Genomic DNA, 6,000 nt, shown 5'->3' with positions numbered 1-6,000 from the left:
ATGGCTAGCCCAATCCTTGTCACAGTCTCAGATGCAGTCCTTGGGAATATCAGCCTGTTGTATAAATTGTGTATGGGGAAGCAATTGCAGGCAAGGCCCTAACTTGTACATATCTTTTCTAGTTTATGTAAAAATGAGTGCCCAATTTAAAAGACAGCTATATTATGTCATGAAACTCATAAAGATCATTTTTAATTACTTCCATGTCCAGCTTCCCCAAAGGGCAATTCCATTCATGGGACTGGAGATATACTGAATTCATGGTGACTTAGAAGGAAAGGAAGAAGAGAGTTGAATGTCCACAGATGTGTGGTTAGTGTAAACCAATATTCATCTCTTCTGATAATGACCTGTGAACACATAGGCTAGGTGTCAAATATTGTGAAAGAAAAAGAAGGTCATAATTATCCTGGGGAACCAGAGAGAAATAAGAGGTCAATGGAAACATTCCACACTATTCTATTTAATACATATGCAGTATTCATTGCAACACTGATGCATATTTTTCCGACCTAAGAGATTCTTTTGTGAAGATTTTTGTACTTAAGGCTTTATATAAGAGCAATTCAAGGGTATATACCTGGAAGTGGAGTTTTGGGATCATGTGCAAGGGCATCTTAAACTTTCTCAGATATTAGCCAAATGTAATCTAAAGTACCGTAAAATATTTCTATTTATATTCCAGCAGTGTGTTAAGAGTTTCCTTTACATTTTTTTAAAAAAAATAATATTTTAGACTATTTAAAATCAATATTAAATAGGTGTATAGTAGTATCATTGTCACTGTTGTTCAGTCGCTCAGTTGTGTCCGACTTTTTGCAACCCCGTGGACTGCAGCACGCCAGGCTTCCCTGTCCTTCACCATCTCCTGCAGCTTACTAAAACTCGTGTCCATTGAGTTGATGATACCATCCAACCATCTCATCTTCTGTCGTCCCCTTCTCTTCCTGCCTTCAATCTTTCCCAGCATCAGGGTCTTTTCTAAGGAGTCAGCTCTTCACATCATGTGGCCCAAGTATTGGAGCTTCAGCTTCAGCATCCGTCCTTCCAATGAATATTCAGGATTGATTTCCTTTAGGATTGATTGACTTGATATTCTTGAAGTCCAAGGGACTCTCAAAGTCTTCTCCAATGCTACGGTTCAAAAGCATCAATTCTTCAGCACTCAGCCTTAAAAATTAGTATTTTAGACTATTTTAAATCCATATTATAGGTGGACAAGCGTATCATATAATCTTTTAATTTGAATATTCCTGATCATCATGTGATTGATTATTCTATTTGTTTTCTGACTATTTTGATTATTCTTCTGCAGATTAGCTGACAATCCAGATTTTTCATCAATTATGCTATTGGTCTTTTCCCTGTTTGTGTGCACACATTTAATGTGTATCTTTGAGACTAACATTGGTGATTTAGTTACATTGCATATTTGTCATAGTATTTAAGGTCAATTTTTAAAAAATAAATTCTTTGCTTCTGTGTGTGTGCTTAGTCACTCAGTCGTGTCTGACTCTTTGTGACCCCATGGACTGTAGCCTGCCGGGGTCCTCTGTCTATGGGGAATCTCCAGGCAAGAATACTGGAGTGGGTTGCCATGCCCTGCTCCAGGGGATCTTCCCAAACCAGGGATTGAACCCAGGTCTCCCGCACTGCAGGCAGATTCTTGACCATCTGAGCCACCAGGGAAGCCAGTGTTATTTTATATTGTAAATGTATAGAAGGTTGATTCCCCCTTTGTACTTCTCTCTTTTTGATTGGAATTGTGTTTATTTTAGAGATTATTTAGGAAACATAATTCCTATCAGTGATATTGTTACTGTACCACTTATCACCTTTATTTTTGCATGAGCACATTTTTGTTTTAAACTTCAGTGTTACTTCTGAGCATTTTAAAAGTGGCATCTTAATGTTTTTATATTCAGAATTTATAGAGAACTAACTTGGCATGTTTATTTAATTAATTTATTTAATCTTTTTATTCCTTAACACTATATATATATATATATATATATATATATATAAAACCTTTTGGCCATGCCAAGTGTCATGTAGGATTTTAGTTACGCAACCAGAGATTGAACCTGTGCCGCTTCAGTGGAAGCTGAGAAATCTAACCACTGTATCTCCAGGGAAATCCCTAACACCTGGCATGTTTTTATTTTGCTTGTTTATTTAATTAATTTATTTTTTAATGAAGGATATTTGGTTTATAAAATTTGTTGGTGTCTGCCAAACATCAACATGAATCAGCCATAGGTATACATATGTCCTTTCCCTCTTGAACCTCCCTCCCATCTCCCTCCCCAACCCACCCCTCTAGGTTGATACAGAGCCCTTTTTTGAGTTCCCTGAGCCATAGGACAAATTCCCATTGGCTATCTATTTTACATACGGTAATGTAAGTTTCCATGTTCCTCTCTCAATACATCCCACCCTCTCCCTCCTCCCTTCTCCCCATGTCCATAAGTCTGTTCTCTATGTCTGCGTCTCCATTGCTGCCCTACAAATAATTTCATAAGTACCATCTTTCTAGATTCCATATATATATGTGTTAGTATACCATATTTATCTTTCTCTTTCTGACTTACTTCACTCTGTAATAGGCTCTAGGTTTATTCACCTCATTAGAAAGGACTCAAGTGTTCCTTTTATGACTGAGTAATCTTCGATTGTATATATGTACCACAGCTTCTTTATCCATTCATCTGTCAATGGACATCTAGGGTGCTTCCATGTTCTAGCTGTTGTAAATAGTGCTGTAATGAACAGTGGGGTCCATGTGTTTTTTTCAGCTGCTCTAACCTGGCACGTTTTTAATAAGCTTTATTTGTGGTAAATAATTATAAAATGATTAATAAAACGTATTCAAAGTTTGTTTCTTTTTACAGCATGTTTTTTAACTCTGGTGCAATATATATATATAAATATCGAAGCATAGAAAATGAACATTTACCAGTAATTTGAAGAACTACAAAAGTATTATTAGTATTGAATCTAGATGTCTGATCTAGTGTAGTTTAATTTCACCCTATTTTCTTTCGCAGTTTATTGCTCTTTTAAATGTAAGTTATGCTTTCAGATATAATTTTGAACATCTTTTTCAGACTTATTTCAAGACTTTGAAATGTTGCTCATTTTTACAGATTAACTTTACAGAAACAAATTTTTAGCTGTCAACTTTGTTGGGATTTTCAGGATTGCATTACGTATTGTTTTGTTTTAACTTTTGTTGAGAGTTCATTTTCAGCAAGAGCTTTTGGATTTTTTTTTTCTCTCTTCTTCTGTTTGGCTTTTTGAAATTTTGTACCTCATGAGGAATTACAGCCTTAAGACATGTCTGAGCGAGTGAGTGCTGAGTCCCTCAGTCGTGTCCAACTCTTTGTGTCTCCATGAACTGTGCCCACCAGGCTGCACTGGACATGGAATTTTCCAGGCAAGAGTACTGAAGTGGGCTGACATTTCCTCCTCCATGGGATCTTCCCAATCCAGGGAGATATGTTTAGTAATATTTAATTATTTTCCCTTCTTTTATTCACTGATAAAAGTGGAAATACTGACTTCAAGTATTAAGTTAACCTGAGGTCCCCATGATCATAACAAGTAAATTAGCATACCAACCAAGAAGGAGCAACACTCATGTGATAGACAGATTCCCTGTTCTCAGGGATTTATTTCATATATGAACCTAACTGTCTTTTTTAGCTTTCTTCATGTTTATAGTTGCTCTGATTTTAAAGCAAAGGGCAACATCAAAGCTAGATATAACTTGCTATACTGTCCCGGTTGTTTGGGCTGAGTTTCAAAACTGCTTCAGAATCAGATAGAAAACGCAATTTTCAATTATTGGAAATAAGTACAATATACTTGACAATATAATAGGTAACCTAAACTGTATACAAAGGGCCATTCTATTTCATACTGCCTTCAAATTTATGATTTTGAGGAACCATCGAGAATTTTTGTGCAGCATTAATTAACATTTTAATCTATGCTGATTTATTTATTTAGATTAGAAAGTTTTACGTTTTCTAGTTTTGTGGATAACTTCTCAATAACGTTGCTTGTGTAATCATATGTATTAGTACGTATAGTATATCAGCAACTTCATTTTTTAGTTTGAACTATTTCTGTTACCTATATTTTATTTCCTTTTTTCTTGTGGAAAAGTTAGAGTGACCTAAAAATAAATTTACTTAAATTTACAAAATGCATTATAAGAGGCAGAAAACTGCTGCCTCTCACTTTGGCCTATACAGACAAGACTGGAGATTGACATACTATGAGGAACTGATATTCTTCGGGAAGACTCAGCTTATGCCTTTATCTATCATTAGTGTTTATGTGATAAGTGTATTCAGCTATTCATGAATTCTGATGTTTGTTTCACAGTAAGAACTACCTAGTCAAATACCTTAACTTTATGACTAAGAAAAACAAGGATCAGACTTGTGACATTTGCTATAAAGTGTCACAAGTTGGAATGCATTATGAAGATGATAAAAATTTATAAGTAAAAGGATACAATTCTTTGACATTAAGCATTGTAAAACTGCACACTTAAGTTTAACTGTAAAACTCCTACATTAACAGTTAAAAAGTATATTCAAGTTTAAGAACTGGGTTATCATTTTTTAACCTGATTTTTTCTTACATAATACAGTAGCCTGTAATTGGGTTACTCCCATCAGATAATTCAGTTTTAAGAAAACATAATTTGACAACGGACTGGAATATATAATGGCTGCTTCTATGTACTATTCTGCTTGAGTGCATGCTGTCATGTTTGATTCTTTGTGACACCAAGGACTGAAGCTCTCCAGGCTCCTCTGTCCCTGGAAGTTTCCAGCAAGAATACTGAAGTGAGTTGCCACTTCCCCCTCCAGGGGATCTTCCTGACCTAGGGATCAAACCAATGTCTCCTGTGTCACTTGCATTGGCAGGCAGATTCTTTACCACTGACCCACCTGAGAACTTCAATGTACTATTTTCCTAAGGCATTTAAATGTTTCTGGGAGGAAAACCTACTTTATCAAAATGATAGCTTGATGGTACATACATTTCTTTACTCTTTGCAATGTCAGTTATACTGACTTTGCTATTAACATAACTTTTCTTTACTTCCAACAGTGCTGCTCTATGCAAAACAAATTACACACCCTCATTATCCTAGACTAATGTCAGCCATGAAGTCTCCTGAATAACAACTTTTAACTTTGTTAGGGAAATTAGGTGTGACAGCAATGCAGATTTGCCTTACCAAGCAATAAGTAAGAGCTTGTTTTATTTTGGTTAGGCTATGTGACTTCAAAAAACAAAAGTTTAAAAATATCCCATAAAATGGTTATTTTCTACATTATATAGATGTTCTGAAATAAAGGTTTTAGTCAGTACTTTTTATACATATCAGAAGATGGAATGTAAACAAAATTTCGACTTGAAGGTGGAAGATTAACTATATTAATTTAGATCCACAAAATTGGTTTTCTAAGTGTGAATGAGTGTTATCCAATTTTTATGGATCTTTCTATAAAAATGAGATTTCTTGTTTTAAAATCTTCTGCTCTTGGATACGTGCCTTACTCCTTTTCAGAGAATTAATGTGGTTTGCATCATTTCTCAGACAGGACTCTCGGTGTCTCTTTCTTTCATCTGGACTGGTGTCAGTCCTGACGTTTTGCAAGGTCTGTATAGACACAGGAATCTTATCGAAAAGTACACTCTAGCTAGCTCTGTAGAGAAACACAAGTGATGTTCTGTTCTTCTTGGGCACATTTCGGGCTTATATCAGAAAGTTTTGGTTCATATTCTGATCAACAGAAGTGATATTTATTATACCTTATCAGTTATTTTATTTTTTACTATAAAAGTACATTTAATTATACTAATAAAGTTACTTGCTCACCTATTTTCTGTATTGAAATCTAATTCTGTAGTTTCTCTTTTATATTTTCCCTTGTGTACAGGAATAATAATTACATTTACACTTGTTGGATGTAG

Source organism: Giraffa tippelskirchi, chromosome 5, assembly GCF_054371585.1.
Source record: "Giraffa tippelskirchi isolate mGirTip1 chromosome 5, T2T-mGirTip1v1.2.pri, whole genome shotgun sequence".
Classification (NCBI taxonomy): domain Eukaryota; kingdom Metazoa; phylum Chordata; class Mammalia; order Artiodactyla; family Giraffidae; genus Giraffa; species Giraffa tippelskirchi.
The sequence above is the reverse complement of the archived record's forward strand: the minus strand, read 5'-3'. Positions refer to the sequence as shown.